Below are 17604 nucleotides of genomic sequence, written 5' to 3'. Positions count from 1 at the left end.
GCCTCAGCAGGGAGGGTAGGGCATAAATTTAATAAACTTAAACTTAAATATCAGTGCTAGCTGGCGATATCTGGGGAAACCTTGGCCTCAGTGCCCTATTTATTAGCCTTGTAAGATAACTGGTGGGACTCAGGATGCTCACAGACACAGTGAGATGCAGGATTCTGAACTAGATGAACCACCAGACTGATCTAGTAGGGTATCTCCTCGTCCTTATGTGATTGCATCTAGGCAAGCCCTATATATTCATGCTTATGTCTGCCCCTGAGTTAGAGACAAGGTAGTCTAATAATCTACTAAAATATGTAACTTCTAGAGAGAAGGAAGCTCAGCATTTAAGAGACAAAGCTAGCAACTCGCACTAGTGGTATTTTAATAAGGCATCTCCAGAAAGCAAAAACCTGGGACAAAATATGAACAGCGATTTATCAGTGCTAGAAAATAGGGACCAACTCTGATCAATGGGCAAGTTAAACAATGTTCATTCAATATGAATGCTGAGCAGTCTGTGGAGCCCTGGAATTTAGTGCACTTATATAAGCCAGTGAAGCATCCCCGGTAGGAACAAAACATGGACAGTTATTCATCAGGGACTGATATCAGAAAACAGAGACTGACCCTGATAAAGTATTCTGGTTCCACTGTCTCTTGTTCCAACTGACCTCTAAAAACATATGTTGAAGAAGGAAAGGGTCCAGGAAAGTGGGAAGCTTTGGAAACCCCTTCAAGAGCCTGCTTCGGCAGGGAGGGTGGGATATAAATATGAAAAATAAATAAATAAAAGTATTGGTAGGAAGGTAGGGGTGCAAATGCTCTACATAACTAAAGTTTCTGCTGTAGATTCCATATTTTCCTGTTTCTAATACATTATTTGTATCCTGGTGTTCAATGTACAGGCTGTACTTTCTTCCCATTAGAAATTACTGAAGTGTATTATTGCTGGATATGCTGCTAACTGAACCTTTGAAACATGGGCTCTTGGGTAGCAGGTACTGTTGCTAGAGTGAATAGACTGAGGTAGACCCAAGATAGTTTAAGGACTTCATTTCTGACATGTGTCCTTGCTGCCTGGCCTGGGGAGTTGCTTTCCATTTTAAACTCTAATTTTAATCAATGCCAGTGCTTTCCCATATGTCTTCATTTATTTTTCAAGGAACATACACTTCCATAGCTTTGTTAATGAATTATGAGCTCCCATACACTAGAGGGCAGCATAGTACCAGAATATTATCTCAATATTATTGACGCTCTTTTAAACTGTTCTAATTTATCTTTATTTTTTTTGTGACTTGACTTGGTTGCCTGGGAATGTGTCATAACAGAACACTGTAAAAGAAGTCTCTCTCTTTCTTGATCACACAAACTCATATAATCCTCCCTCTCCCTAGTTCACTGAAACCCCATCACATTAAATCCTATCACATGGAAAGTAGAGGAAAGGAAATAAAAAAACAGATAAGGCAAATAGCTAGAATAAACATTGTTTTGTGTCATATGGAAAACCTGATAATACTTTTTTAAAAAGCTGAATTTGAGGCTTAAATAGAATCCAGGCACAAGAATAAAACCTGATTTATATATGAAGAAAAGACTAACATGTATTTATCTGAAGAAACATCCTGCTAATGGCCATAATATATGTGCTATTCATAAGGCTTTCAGGGTTTTTTAAAAATATATTATTTCTGGCTGATTTTCCAATGATGTTTCTCAGTTTTTCTTGTGTAACTTTCTTGCTAATTTTTGCTTGCAAGTAGTCAATGGATTTCCCCATTCCTGATTTTTTAAAATGTAACCTTGGGTCAGTCACAGTTCTTGAAAGAGCTGCTCTCTCAAGTAGTTTTCAAAAGAGTTCTCTCAGTCCCACCTACCTCACAGGGTGTCTGTTGGAGGTAGAGGAAGGGAAAGGAGATTGTAAACTGCTCTGAGAGAAGGGCTCTGAGAGAAATCCAATCTCTTCTTCTTCAAAAAAAAAGATTTTAAATATATTTTTCATTGGTAGTAGGTAGTTGTCTGCCCCATTTTGTGATGTTGCTATACTTTTTTGTAGTTTGTGATCCAGGTAGCCACAACCTTGAATGGATGTCATATGAACATATATTAACATTCTATATCATGTGTTATGTATATGAATCTAGTGGGTCTGCTATGCTAGGATAATCATTATAACGTAAGTAATATAATATAATATAATATAATATAATATAATATAATATAATATAATATAATATAATATAATATAATATAATATAATATAATATAATATAATATAATATAATATAATATAATATAATTCTCCAGATAGACTGGTCATGGGTGCACCAAATCTCTCATTGGCTGAGCTGCCAGTTACTCAATCTCAATGGAGAGCAATCCCCACCCTCCAGTCATTGACTGAGCTTCCTGTCGCTCAGTTTCAGTGAAGAGAAATCCCCACCCTCCAGTCCCAGGACAGACAAGGATTGAGGCACTTCTTTGCAGGGAAGAGAAAGAAACACTTTTAATGATTGGCTGAGGGAGGGAGGAGGAGGGAAAGAACCAGAGAAAGCCTTCCCTCAACTGGCTGAGGAAGAAGAAGGGAAAGAGCCAGAGAAAGCCCTTCCTCAATTGGCTGAGAGCTCCTCACTGTCCTCTTCTGGAAGGAAAACAGCCAGAGACAGGGGAAAATTAGGTGTCCCATACCAGCAGATCAGATACACACAGAGGGCGTTTTCGCACTCACGTTCAGCCGGCGCGACCCCCCTCTTCACCGCGCAGGATCTGCGCGGATTTCGCACTAAATGCCGTGGAGCAGCCGGAAGAGCTGGAAACTGCTTTTTGGTGGTTTACATTTGAGCGGCTTTTGCGCCAGGAGTTTCCAGCGCAAAAGGCTGCTCCACGGCATTTAGTGCGAAATCCGCGCAGATGCTGCGCGGTGAAGAGGGGGGTCGCGCCGGCTGAACGTGAGTGCGAAAATGCCCAGAGAGAGAGAGATAGGGAGGGAAAGCGAGAGACAGAGAGATATTAAAGTCCTGTGCTTAAGACCAACAGTGTTATCAAAGAGAGAATGTTGGTCTGAAAAGTATCACTAAAGGCCTCTGAGAGGAAATTCATTTGACTAGGGCTGCCAGTTCCAGCTTGGTGGAAAATTCCTGGAGATTTTGTGGTGGAGTTTGAGGAGGGCATAGGAATTAGGGCTTCAGGGCAGAATCTGCAAGTTCCAGGTTCTTGCTGTGAAAGATGACTGGGTGATTTCAGACCAGCCACAGACTTTCTGCCCAACCAGCCCTGTAGCCAGAAAATTTTGGGTGGAGGGGCCCAAGAGCTAAAAAAAATGGTGGGGAGGAGCATGGGGCTTGGCTGCTTCTCTCTCCCCCTCACTGTTGCACACTCTCTCCGCCCCTCACTGCCCCCCTCTGCGGCTCTCCCGTTCTCTCTCTAACTGCCCCCACTCTCTCTGTCGCTCTCCCTCTTACACGGTCAGCCAGCGAGTGAAGTTTACAAGCTCAGCTAATGGTGGCACGGCTTGCATAGCATGCCCTGCTGCTGGCTGCCATAGCTCCACCTCCCCACGTCTGTGCTTGAAGCCTGAACTGAAGCACAGATGCAGAGAGGGAAGCCAGGGCAGCGGGGTGTGCTGTGTAAGAACATAAGAGAAGCCATGTTGGATCAGGCCAATGGCCCATCCAGTCTAACACTTTGTGTCACACAGTGGCTATATATATATATATATATATATATATATATATATATATATATATATATATATACAAACACACGTACACACACTGTGGCTAATAGCCACTGATGGACCTCTGCTCCATATTTTTATCTAAATCCCTCTTGAAGGTGGCTATGCTTGTGGCCGCCACCACCTCCTGTGGCAGTGTTAATCACCCTTTGGGTGAAGAAGTACTTCCTTTTATCCGTTTTAACCCGACTGCTCAGCAATTTCATCGAATGCCCACGAGTTCTTGTATTGTGAGAAAGGGAGAAAAGTACTTCTTTCTCTACTTTCTCCATCCCATGCATTATCTTGTAAACCTCTATCATGTCACCCCGCAGTCGACGTTTCTCCAAGCTAAAGAGTTCCAAGCGTTTCAACCTTTCTTCATAGGGAAAGTGTTCCAGCCCTTTAATCATTCTAGTTGCCCTTTTAGATAGATAGATAGATAGATAGATGAATTTATTGTCATTGCTCTCAACAAAAAGAGAGCAACGAAATGAGGTGCTCTTCCACAAACATACCAACACATCAAACACACATATTCATAAACCATTTAAATACATCTAAAACCATTAAACCATTAAAACCATTAAAACCATTTAAATACATCTAAAACGGATAAACATTCATAAAACCATTAAAACCATTTAAACCATTAAATAAACATTCATAAAACCATTAAACATTCATAAAACCATTAAAACCATTTAAACCATTAAATACATCTAAAACAGATAATCCTTCATAACCCTGCATTTAACCTAACCACAGCACTTGGATAGAAACTGTCCTTAAATCTGTTTGTCCTAGCCTTCAACACTCTATATCGTCTACCTGACGGTAAGATCTCAAAAAGCAAATGGCCCAGATGTGTATGGTCCCTTATGGACTTTCTCCAATGCTATAATATCCTTTTTGAGGTGCAGCGACCAGAACTGCACACAGTACTCCAAATGAGACCGCTCCATCGATTTATACAGGGGCATTATGATACTGGCTGATTTGTTTTCAATTCCCTTCCTAATAATTCCCAGCATGGTGTTGGCCTTTTTTATTGCAAACGCACACTGTCTTGACATTTTCAGTGAGTTATCTACCACGACCCCAAGACCTCTGCCAGTTCACATCCCATCAACTTGTATTTGTAGCTGGGATTCTTGGCCCCAATGTGCATTACTTTGCACTTGGCCACATTGAACCGCATCTGCCACATTGACGCCCACTCACCCAGCCTCAACAGATCCCTTTGGAGTTCCTCGCAATCCTCTCTGGTTCTCACCACCCTGAACAATTTAGCGTCATCCGCAAACTTGGCCACTTCACTGCTCACTCCCAACTCCAAATCATTTAGGAACAAGTTAAAGAGCATGGGACCCAGTACCGAGCCCTGTGGCACCCCACTGCTTACCGTCCATTTATACTCATTTCTATTCACTCATTCTATTCGCCCATTTATACTCATTTCTACTCACTCTCTGCTTCCTATTACTCAGCCAGTTTTTGATCCACAAGAGGACCTGTCCTTTTACTCCATAACTCTCAAGCTTTTTAAGGAGCCTTTGATGAGGAACTTTATCAAAAGCTTTCTGGAAGTCAAGGTAAACAACATCTATCGGGTCTCCTTTGTTCACCCCCTCAAAGAAATGTAACACAGAAATGTAAGGCAAGATCTTCCCTTACTGAACCCATGCTGAGTCTTCCTCAATAACCTGTGTTCATCAATGTGCCTACTCATTCTGTCCTTGATAATGGTTTCTACCAACTTTCCTGGTACTGATGTCAGACTGACTGGCCTGTAATTTCCAGGATCTCCTCTGGAACCCTTTTTAAAGATGCGGGTGACATTTGCTACCTTCCAGTCCTCAGGAATAATAATAATAATAATAATAATAATAATAATAATAATAATAATAATAATAATAATAATAATAATAATAATAATAATAATAATAAATTTTATTTGTACCCCGCCCTCCCCCGCCGAAGCAGGCTCAGGGCGGCTAACAACACAGTGACCAATGGTACATTAATAAATAAAACATTAATAAACAACATAGTAACCAATGGTGCATTAATTAAAACCATTACATTAAGAACATTAAATTAAGCATTAACTTAACCTTAAAAACCAGTAGAACATTAATTAAAACAAGCTATAACATTATCATTGACGCTATTCTAGTTAGTGCTAATGGCGGATTTTCTTCGTTGTAAAATTGTACTTCAGCTGTTCATAAAAGCTAATTTAAAAAGAGTGGTCTTGCAGGCCCTGCGGAACTGATCAAGGTTCCGCAGGGCCTGCACCTCCTCTGGAAGTTGGTTCCAGAGATATGGGGCCGCAGCCGAGAAGGCCCGTGAGCGGGTGTTCTGTAGTTTAACTTCTCAGGACGGAGGCAGATTTCAATGAAAGGTTACAGATTTTTGTTAGAAGATCCAAAAGTTCAACTTTGAGTTCTTTCAGAACTCTCGGATGTATGCCATCTGGACCCGGTGACTTATTAGTTTTTAATTTGTCTATCAGTTGTAGGACCTCCTCTTTTGTCACCTCAGTCTGACTCAGGTCTTTCAACACCCCTTCCAAAAATAGTGGTTCTGGGGCGGGCAAAAAGTTCTCGTCTTCCACAATGAAGACGGAGGCAAAAAATTCATTTAGCCTCTCGTCTAACAGTTGTAGGACCTCCTCTTTTGCGTAAATCGCACAGATGCCAGCTGAGCTTGCCCACACTGAGGGTGAGGGTGGGGGAAGGAGAAGTGCACTGGGCAGGGGCAAGGAGGAGTGCCATGACTGGGGTGCTGGCGCTGCCTCCAATGGCAGGGCCCTATAGATGGAAAGGGGGGTTAAATAGAGCAGACAGGCCCTCCGGGTCCCCTCTAGCTATGGGCATGAGCCTAATCTCCCTCCCAGGGTTGTTGTGCAGATCAATGGGGGGGCAAGGAGAATGATGTAAGCTGCTTTGGTCCCCTCCCATGGAAATTGTCCTTTTCCTAGGTAAAGGCTGCAGGGTGGGGAGATGATGGAAAGCTGAAGTCAGAGGGGGAGATAAAGAGAAGGAGTTAGGGTTGTCAACTCCAGGTCAGGAAATTCCTGGAAAGTTGAGGGGTGGAGCCTGGAGAGGATGGGGTTTGAGGAGTGGTGGGACCTCAGGTACAATGCCATACACTCCACCCTCCAAACCAGCCATTTCCTCCTGGGGAACCATTGTTGCCAATCTCCAGGTGAGGCCTGGAGATCACTCAGAATTACAAAGCTCTCCAGATGGCAGAGATCAGCTCCCTTTGAGGTGGTGGAAGAGTGAATGCCTTCACTTGGATGGGTGGGGAGACAGCAAGGGGGGGCACTTGCCCAGTGCCTCTTTCTAGAGCCCTTTGTATTTTTCTTCACAAGAAACTTTATTTCTATTGTGTGTGTAATTTAGTTGCAGTTCTAGGTACTTCTTGTAGCAAACAACAAAGTGTATTATTTTTGTGGCCTATGACATGTAATGCAATTACATTCATTTGTATAATATTTGGTTAGGAATTTATGCTGTTCTTTATAGCCTTCTGTTCACTGCCCTATGCTTTTTGTGTGTCAGATATCATGTTTTCAAGTTTCTCTCTGTAATTCTCATCAGATTAACTCATTTTCCATTCTTGGACAAAGCCCCTGCAGCTGTTCTGACCATGTTAATGGTACTCCTCAATATGTTATTCAGGAATTACATTCCTGCATGAGATGGCAACATTCTTGCACTACAGATGTTCTGGCCCTAATTTAAAGCCTTGACCCAAGGTGACATCTTGAAGTTAATGGAAGGTTTTTCCTCCATTGACTTCCACAGAGATGTATCTGATTCTGTTAGAATGTGAAGAAGCACCAACAGTGTTTTTTCCTTAGTAACAAGGATCAACATAAGTACAGAATAGCACACACCTGAATATAGACATGTATCAAATATCAATTTACAATTAGCAATATCAATTTCATATCTTTCCCCTAAATGTGATAGTAGAAGATTGTTCATTCCCAGAACCATTTTAAACTGCAGTGAGTCTTTTAGTTGTTCTGCTCAAGGAAATGGAAGGTTACGGGAAAACCAGGAGAAATGTTTGTGTGTTAATCCCTAGCTGAGTGTCTGTGAGTGGCCAACCAACAATGACATCATTGCTTCTAACTGTCAAGAGTGGCTCACAGGGGAGACGTTGGTTTATATTACAATCAGCTGTAGGGACTCCAATAAGTATGATCTCATCCACAGATGAGTAGCCTTGAACTTTGCACCTTTTCATCACTCGACATCAACCTGCCCTGTACTGGGGTATGTCTGAGAGAGTCACTTTTCCTGTAACCTTTGAGGTTTATATGTGTGTGAAAACAACAGGGGCTGTTTTGAAGTTTAAAAATAAAAATAAAATTGAGGATCAAATGCAGTTCACAATGTAGGATGATGAAGAAATGTTTATTTATAGTACAAAGTAATATCATTTAGAATAAAATAATATCTAGTTGAATGGTCTGGGAAATGGCTTTTTCATGGCAGAGTTGTTAGGTTTATTGCAAGTCTAGATTCTATTAAACCAAAGAGAGATTAGAATGTTTATTTTGGCTGAGGTTTTTTTTTTTTAAATCTAGTGTTTTAACACTGGATTTATATTCTTGGGTCACATGAAGTGTTACTGATGTAACTAACATGAATTTGAGAAGACTTCAGAGAATGGTGGAAGACAGGAGGACCTGTCATGACTTGGTCCATAGGGTTGCAAAGAGTTGGACTTGACTGTGTGACTGAACAACAAAGAATGATTAAAGATTTGGAACACTTTGCCTATGAAGAAAGGTTAAAGCACTAGGGGCTCTTTAGCTTGGAGAAATGACGGCTGAGAGGTTACATGATAGAGCTTTACAAGATTTTGCATGGGATAGAGAAGGTAGAGAAATAAGCACTTTTCTCCCTTTCTCACAATACAAGAACTCATGACCACTCAATGAAATTGCTGAGCAGTCAGGTTAGCACTTTTTCACCAAAGAGTGATTATCACATGGAATTCACTGCCATAGGAGGTGGTGGCAGCTACAAGAATAGAGAGTCAAGCCAGATTGCATAGCACAGTACATTTTAAATCAACAGAAATGGGACATCAAAAAACACTGCAATGGGGTTTCGATTGCAGAAGTTTAAAAACAAGCAGAAATCTAAAAACACAGCTGAAACTAAGCACAAGCATTAACATGATGCAGAAGTTATTAGTATCATACTTACAGCAATAGACAGTATATATTGCACATAGTAATATAGTCTACCATTCCTATCGGTAGTTCTCAATGGATCCCACTGCACATTTTTGCAAATGCATTGGTTGTCTGGAGAAATCATGATACTGTGCTTTTATCAGACCCCAGTTATTTGTAAAATCTGAAAGCAGATGGTTAAAAAAACATGGTGTTGATTGGCACCAAACTGAGATTCCAAAGTAGTGCTTTAACTGGTCTGTTGACTAGTTGAGTAACCATAGTGGCAATTTCAATATAACTCAATCACATTTCCTTGATTTTTAAAAACTAATGTTTATATTACAAGTTTTTGAAGAAAAAAGTTGTTAATATTTTGTACCGTTTCATGTTGAGGTCAATTATCTGTAAATACAGTTGCTAATAGAAAGATCAATATTCAATCATCATGTTTCTGTTGAAATTGGAGCTAATGAACAGACTGTTTATTCTGAAAGGAAGTACAAAAATTCTCCTCTACTGATTGGGTCAATGTTATTTGCATGTTTTAGTGGGAATGGCTTCTTAAGAGACCTTGCTCTCAAGTTCAGGATGGAAGCTTGAAAGATGTTATTATACATATAGGGACAGTTCTATGTTTTGGAGGGCCCTTGGCAGAGAATGCCACCACCATAGCTGACCTGAACACTACCACCTGCATCATGTCCTTCCCTAATAATGCTGGGAGATACTTGTGGTGATTAGCATGGGGGGTGGGGGTCCAAGCAGAAGGAGGAAAGGACGGGCAGATGGGAGGGCAGATAGGTGGGCAAGAGGTTGGTGGTAGTGGGCCATGCTAGAAGCCCTGGGCACGGGCAGTTGCCCCACCTCAGGGCACACTGATGCTTGTCTTGTATAAATATTTCACTATCATTTTAGCTGAATCCATGGAACTCATATTTGGTGTCATTTACACAACCAGTTTAACCATTGATTAAATGGCATACTCAACAGCAGCAGTTAACTCTTTGGAGTTTGGGAACACGCATTATTGATTGATTAACCTACTGACAACACAGTCTTAAGCAGACTTGCACCCTTTTAAAGTCAATTGAAACCAATAGCTTAAAAGGGTATAACCCTTTTGCCATTGGTGCAGTAGGTGTTTAAACAAGCAGTCCTCAGGAGGTCTGCTCAATCCTATTCAAGACTGTGCTTCATCACAAATTAATAAGACACACACAACAAGAAGAGGTAGCAAAATAATAAATGGTTGTTTGAGTGTAATTTAAATAAAAAATGGCTCTGTACAATAACAATGAATAAAGACTCTGACCTCTAAACCCTTTTGTGACTGACTTGTTGGAAGCTTTCCAACATTTTAGTCAAATGTGGAGTTTTTAAATACGAAAAATATTTGAGTCAGCCATTGAAATCTTGGTTTAGTGGTCATTGTGAACTCATTCTAAACCCTAACCACCCTTAGCTATTTCTTTCTTCCCAGAGATGTTATCATATCTGTGATTTCCTGACTCTTGTCTGCAAGATTAGTCTCTCAGCATCTGCAGACCCAGAGAACTGGTATTTGGTGTTATCTAAAAGCCATCAGACATGGGCTAACAAGCTCCCAAGAGGTCTGTTTTTTTGTCACGGAGCAAAAGTTCTTCCATGCTAGTTATGAAGGCTCTTGTGTGAATAGCGGACACCAGTGTGGCTCTTGCTTTAACTAAAATGATCTAGAAATCTTACAGTTCCACTTATTCCTTTGGCCAAGTATATCATTTTTAGAGGAATCTCTTTTTCTTTCACTTATTTGAGGTAAAGCAAATCAACCCCTCTCAAAGAAGAAAAAAAACAAAGCAAAGCACATTTATAGCAAAATACTCTAAGGTCACAGATAGTTCAGTGTCTTGTCTTTTTGCATGAGCTAAAAACTTTGTCCTAATGCTTCTGCAACCATCTTTTTCAGCAATATAGTTGGCACATTTCTTAGAATATTCTTTCTTGCTTGCTTGCTTGCTTGCTTGCTTTCTTGCTTTCTTTTCGTGCTTGCTTTCTGCAATAAATTGGCTGGAATTCATTTTATCATGCTTCATTACAAAACACCCTTTAGTATTCATCCTGAATCAAAGAACAACTTTGACAGGGGTTTTATGTAGTCAATTTTTCACAATAAACATGTTCTTTACATAACCCATTTCTAGCAAACAGCAACATTATATTTTTAAAATAAAAAATAGCATTAGCAGCAGTTACTGTATTTATTATAAATACTGTATTTATCACTTTGAACAGTTAATTAAATCTCCTTGATAAATGCCATTCAGGGACCACTAAGATATTTGTCATTCATAATAACTTATTTATTTCAGAGGCCAATTACTTGGTATGTGCTTTCCAAGACATTGTTAGATTATGTTGGTGGACTTCTTCTAACCCAATTAACTCCAGTCAGGCATGTAGTATATTGATGATGATGATGATTAATCAGTGCCTTGAGGTGGGGATGGTGTGGGTGTGGGCTAATAAATTAAAACAATCCAGACAAGATAGAAATGATGTTGGTTAAAAGTAGGGCCTCCCTGGGGTTAGGTTTATAACCAGTTCTTCACAGTGTTGACCTTCCCATGAGGAATCATGTGGTTAGAGAGTGTTACTTAGGGCTACCAAACTCAATGCGGAGGGTGAAGTTCTCCCAGAATTACAATTTATCTCCAGACTACCAGGATCAGTTCTCATGGAGGAAATGGCAACTTTAAAGGGTGGACCCTACACCACATATATTAAAATTGGAACAATACAGAAAATATTAGCATGGCCTCTGTGCAAGGATGACATACAGATTTGTGAAGCTTCTAGAGATGTCAGCCTCCAGGTGGGACCTGGGGACCCCCAAGAACTACAGGTAATCTCCAGACTACACAGATCAGTTCCTCTGGAAACAGATGCTTTGGAGAGTGGGCTCTATGGCATTGTACCCCACTGAGGTCCCTGTCCTCCTCAGGCTCCACTCTCAAATCTCCAGAAGTTCCCCAACCTGGTTGTGGTTGTGTGGGTCTCCTTAAATTATTTTGGTTGCTGTTGTTACATTTTAGCTTTTGATTTATGCTTTAATTGATGAGTCTATTGGTTTTATATGATTTATATTGTTAGCTGCCTTGGGGGCTATCTTGAGGGTACATGCCATCATACATTTTTTAAAGATATGCCTCCTTTAATGTATGTGATACTAAAACAACATAATCATCTACAGAATTGCTTATTTTACAACTACAAGAGGAAGAAAAATGTCAACAGCTTACAAAAAAATCAGTTTCACTGAATAAATGGGACTGACTATCAAGATGAACTAAGAAAATCCCCTAGAATGAATATTAAATGGAAAACCTGGTGATCTGCAAAGTCTGGTTATACTGAAAGAGAATAAATTTTGTACAGCGAATCACATTCCCAAATCCTTGAAACAGGTCATATCACCAGATGTTTCCTCAATGCATCTGGGACTCTGTGTGCCTGCCTGTACTTCCTAACACTGATAGTGTTTGGAAACAAAATGATCTATTCGAAACTAAATTCCTGTCGACCTTGTAAAATAGTTGCTTGGGATCAAACATATGCATGAAAAACTGGAGTCATAATTGCCCTGGTGAATGCTACTATTCTCTGTTGCCAAATTTATCTATTACTAATAAACTTCTAGTAAAAGAGTTTGAGTGGGTAGCTGTGTTGGTCTGCCATAGAATGGCTAGATTTGAGTACAGTAGCACCTAAGAGAACAAGATTTTTAGGATATAAACTTTAGAGAGTAAGAAGCTTCTGACTCTCAAAAGCAAATACCCAAAATATCTTGCTGGTCTCTAAGGCACTACTGGACTCAAATGTAGCTGTTCTAGTAAGAGACACATCCCATCATCTCAAATAACTTGTTTCATTTTCTAATTGATTCTGATGAAGGCAGTTTTGACTAATGTGAGCTACTGATGTTAACCTAATATGAGGTACTGAGTGATGAAGGCCTCCATGGCATCCCTGAATTACACCAGGCCTGTCAGATGTAGCACACATAAGCAGGAAAAACAATGATGGGGACATCAGAAAACAATCTTGGCCCCAGCCACAGGGACATGACTGCAAAAACTGCTGGTGATCCCTGGCCCCAAAGACATCTGTCTGTCTTCAACCAGGGCTAGGACCTTTTCAGACCTGGCCTCAACCTGGTGGAATTCTCTGCCGAATACCATCAGGGCCTAAGGTTGCCAAATCCAATTCAAGAAATACCTGGGGACTTTGGGCATGGAGCCAGGAGACTTTGGGGGTGGAGCCAGGAGCAAGGTTGTGACAAGCATAAGTCAACTCCAAAAAGAGTTTTGGCCATCACATTTACAGGGACCGCACACCTTTTAAATGCCTTCCCTCCAATGGAAAGAATGAAGGATAGGAGCACCTTGTTTGGGGGCTCATAGAATTGGACCCTCTGTTCCAATCCTTTGGAAACTTGGAGGGTGTTTTGAGGAAAGGCATCAGATGCTATGCTGAAAATTAGATGCCTCTGCCTCAAAAAACACCCCCCCCCCAGAGCCACAGACACCTGCTGATAAATTCTTCATTATACCCTATGGGAATTGGTCTCCATAGGGAATAATGCAATGCCCAACAGACATTTCTCTCCCTCCCCCCCCCCCTCTTTCTGATGACCCTGAAGTGGGGGGAGGGCCTCCAAACCAGGGGATCTCCTGCCCCCCCCTGGGAATTGGCAGCCCTATCAGAGCCTGGCATAGGGTTGCCAGATCCAACACAGGAAATATCTGGGGACTTTGAGGTGGAGCCAGGAGACTTTGGGAGTGAAGCCAGGAGCAAGGTTGTGACAAGCATGATTGAACTCCAAAGGGAGTTCTGGCCATGCACTCCTTTTAAATGCCTGCCTTCCTTTGGGGGCTCATAGAACTGGACCTCCTAGTTCAACTTTTTGAAACTTGGAAGGGTTTTTGCAGAGAGGCACCAGTTGCTATACTGAAAATTTAGTGCCTCTACCTTCAACCCCCCCCCCCCCAAAAAAAACCCAGTCCCTCCAGAGCCTCAGATATTCACAGATTGATTCTCTGTTATTCTTTATAGAGCTTGGTCTCCACAGGGAATAATGGAGTGCCTGATGGACTTTTCCCTCCCACCCCAACTTTCCAAAAAACTTGAAGCAGGGGGATCCCTTGCCCCCAACTGGGGATTGGCAGCCTTAGCTCGGCAGGATCTTATGCAATTCCACAGAGCAGAGATGTTCCACCAGGCATTTGGTTGAGTACAGCAATGGTTCCATTTTGGCTGGCACCCTCCCTTGTCCCCCGTGCCTGCATTGTCCCTCTTTTCCCCTTCCGTGGGGGGAAAGTCCGCATTTTTCATCTTAGTCCTGTGTGTTGGCTCTATGCAGGGGTTGTTTTCTAGAAAAATAGGTAGTGGAGCTGTTGTGTCTTGCATTTCAGTCCCGAAATTACAACACAGCAGATGCTACGGAGGTCCAGTGGAAGTACACTGGTCCCCAGATGTAGCTCCACAAATACGCTTCGCCAACAAGATCTGTGGCGGGAAGTTTAACTGGCCAGGATTGGACCTGGCCAGACTGAGGGTTGTTCTGGGGTATGTATATAATCAGGACCCAGCCCGCGTTGTTTTGCCTTGTGATGTACTCGCTAATAAAGCATGTTGCCTTCAACACGTCTCGTCACTCAGTACATTACAGGAGCTCATTCAGGAATTGTTATGCAGCTGTGCTTACTATTCAATGGACAAGGTGGAAAGGAGGAGATGGAACTCTCAGAAAGATTCAGGAGCTGTGCTCCTGTGAGCGCCCAATGAATCCGAGGCCTGGTTCTATGCCAGAGCATAAGGTTATACATTGACTTCTGGGATGTTATTTAGATGACCTGCTGTCTTTTCAGACTGGAGGACTGCCTGGTTACCCACCAACACACCAAACTTTTGCATTAGAATGGTAATCTATTGACCTATCTCTAGCGTGAATGCATACATGGTCCTGTGCACCATCAACAATCTTTATCTTAATCTGAAGAACAATTTAGCTTGGCGCAGCCTCCCATATTTCTGAAGCCCATTCTCGCCTATAGTTACCAGTATTATCACAAACGACAAAAAGCTAGCTAGGCAAACTATAAGGCTTACAAATAATTACAGCAAATTACAAAAAGCTAGCTAGGCAACCATTAGGGCTCTCAAATAATTACAGCAAATCCTTCTCCCACTTACAAATAATTACAGCAAATCTTTCTCCCAATGACCCCTTCCTTTTGAATGTATTAAAGAAACAACAATCAGAATCCATGTCCTGGCCTTCTTAATGTCAAAGTGTCATGGGTCTTTTCATTTCGTTGCTCTTTTTGTTGAGAACAATGACAATAAATTCATCTATCTATCTATAAGCCTCCATTGAAACATGTTGATTCTATTCAATATAAAGATGGATTGGAAATGGGGCTAGTCACAGTCCTACCACAAGTCTTGGAGGGTGTGGAGTCTCCAGTCCTGTTCATTAGTCAAAAACTATTATGTTGTGAGAATGTGAGAGGACTATGGATGATTTTATTTATTTACATTATTTATAGTCCACCTTTCTCACTTGGACTCAAGACGGATTACACAGAACGGGTCAATATAATTTACAGAACATTATTATTTGTCCTTTTGGCTGTCCATTGGTATATACAAAACTCTCCTCCAACACCACATTACAAATGAATCAACTTTCTTCCTATCAGCTTTCTTCATTGTCCAACTTTCACACCCTTACATAGTAACCTATGCATAGTAATGGCAAATACTGTGGCATGAATTAACTTAATCTTGGTTGCCAGAGACATATCTTACACTCAAGGTTCTTTTCTAGCTCATTTATGACTGCCCTCCACAGTCTCAGTCTTTTGATTTATTGGTTGCAGTTTTCCTCTTGGTTGATGATAGATCCAAGGAACAGAAAACCTTTAACAATAAATTCCTTCATCAACAATCTTAAAAGTTGTGCCATTCCAAATAGTCAATAAACAAAGGGTTATCTCATCTGAAGGCATAACAGACAAGTGTTGTGGAACCTCTCCCCTGCCAATCACTGAGGACCAGCATACTTGGTAGGTGAATATTTGTATCAATCAGTTGCGGCAAGCTAGGCTGGATTGTATCCTCTGAGGTGGACTGAGTTATGGTAAGAAAAAAAAAAGGTCCATCACAGTAAGCATAGTTCCCTAATATTTAATTTTTGTCAGTGTTAACTGATATAAAGAGTACTCTTTTTTAATATTTATACATATGAAAATATCTATTAATAATGTCCCTCTCTTCAAATTTTTCCTCACACTGTTTTGTGGCCAAAACTTTTGCTACCACTGAACCACACCCCTCCCACTCCTTTCTCTCTATCATCTCTGTTGCTTTTTCAGTTAATCTGTTTCTTACCATTCCTTCACAAATATTAAGTCCTCTGAGAGGGCCATATGACTTGCCAATCCCCAGTTGGGGCAGGGGATCCCCCAGGTTAGAGGCCCTCCCTGCACCTAGAAGGTACCAGAAAGTGGGAGTGAGGAGCAAAATGTCTGTTGGGCTGGTTCCCATAGGGTATAAGGATAGCGTCATAAAATGTTTTAGTTAATTGTTTTAATTCAGGCTTTTAAGGTTAGTTTAATGTTAATTTAATGTTTCTAGTGTAACTGTTTTATTGTTGGTGCACCATTGGTCACCGTATTGTTAGCCGCCCTGAGCCTGCTTCGGCGGGGGAGGGCGGGGTACAAATAAAATTTATTATTATTATTATATTATTATTATAATGGAAAATCAATCCATGGGTGTCTGGGGTGTTGGGGGACTGTTTCTGAGGTAGAGCCACCAAATTTTCAGCATATCATCTGGTTCCTCTCCTCAGCCCGCCCCCCCACGAAGTTTCAAAAAGATTGGCACCCCCAAAGAAAGTGCCCCTATTCTCCATTATTTCCAAATGGGGGGAAGGCATTTAAAAGGTGTGTGATGGCGTTCAATCATGCTTGTCACAATCTTGCTTCTGGCTCCACCCCCAAAGTCTCCAGATATTTCTGAGTTGGACCTGGCAACCCTACTTCTATGTTGTCTATAGTGTGTCTAGTATATTGCTGGGGAATATTTTGGTAAATAGAAGTAGAAGCAATGATATATTAATATAACAAAATAACAGATAGGTTGTTTTAGAGGTGTCAACAAATGCATTTGCAAATGAAGTATGCTATTTCCAGTTCTTTGTGAAACACTGAATGGGCATGCTTTAACCTATTAGTTTGATGTGAGGGTCTCTCACAGTCATTTAGTGGATTGTGGTTATTTCTAGGCAATCTAGTATTTTGTGGTATGTCAGAGGGAAGTATGTGGAAGAATATATGGTTAAAATGTGGCCAAGATTATTGATAATATTATCACCATTCTCCTCATCTTACATAATTCATTTCTGTTTCAATATAGCAGAGACCCTGAAAATTTGTTTGGAAAGTTTAATAACACAGCTTAATAATAGTAAGAGAGAAAGCTTGAAAATATCTGTATGCAGTCTAATAAAGGCATATCCTCTGCCTGTACAAGATACAAAATTCCTCTGAAATATGGGAATTGTATACAATAAATGCAATACAATTTTGTATTTAATAAGGAAATAATAATGAAAAATATGGAGCCCAGTATAATACTTCAT

At 40.9% G+C, this 17604-nt stretch overlaps 1 non-coding gene across 1 annotated transcript; it reads left to right on the top strand.

Moving 5' to 3' along the window:
• The first annotated feature begins 11656 nt into the window (after positions 1 to 11656).
• On the top strand, positions 11657 to 11760 carry LOC132569199 (U6 spliceosomal RNA). The gene has a single exon (XR_009555245.1). It is a non-coding gene; the product is annotated as a U6 spliceosomal RNA (small nuclear RNA).
• Positions 11761 to 17604: the final 5844 nt, after the last annotated feature.

The sequence above is a fragment of the Heteronotia binoei genome, chromosome 3 (genome assembly GCF_032191835.1).
Source record: "Heteronotia binoei isolate CCM8104 ecotype False Entrance Well chromosome 3, APGP_CSIRO_Hbin_v1, whole genome shotgun sequence".
Classification (NCBI taxonomy): domain Eukaryota; kingdom Metazoa; phylum Chordata; class Lepidosauria; order Squamata; family Gekkonidae; genus Heteronotia; species Heteronotia binoei.
Note: the sequence above shows the minus strand (reverse complement) of the source record. Positions and strands in the feature narration are given on the sequence as shown.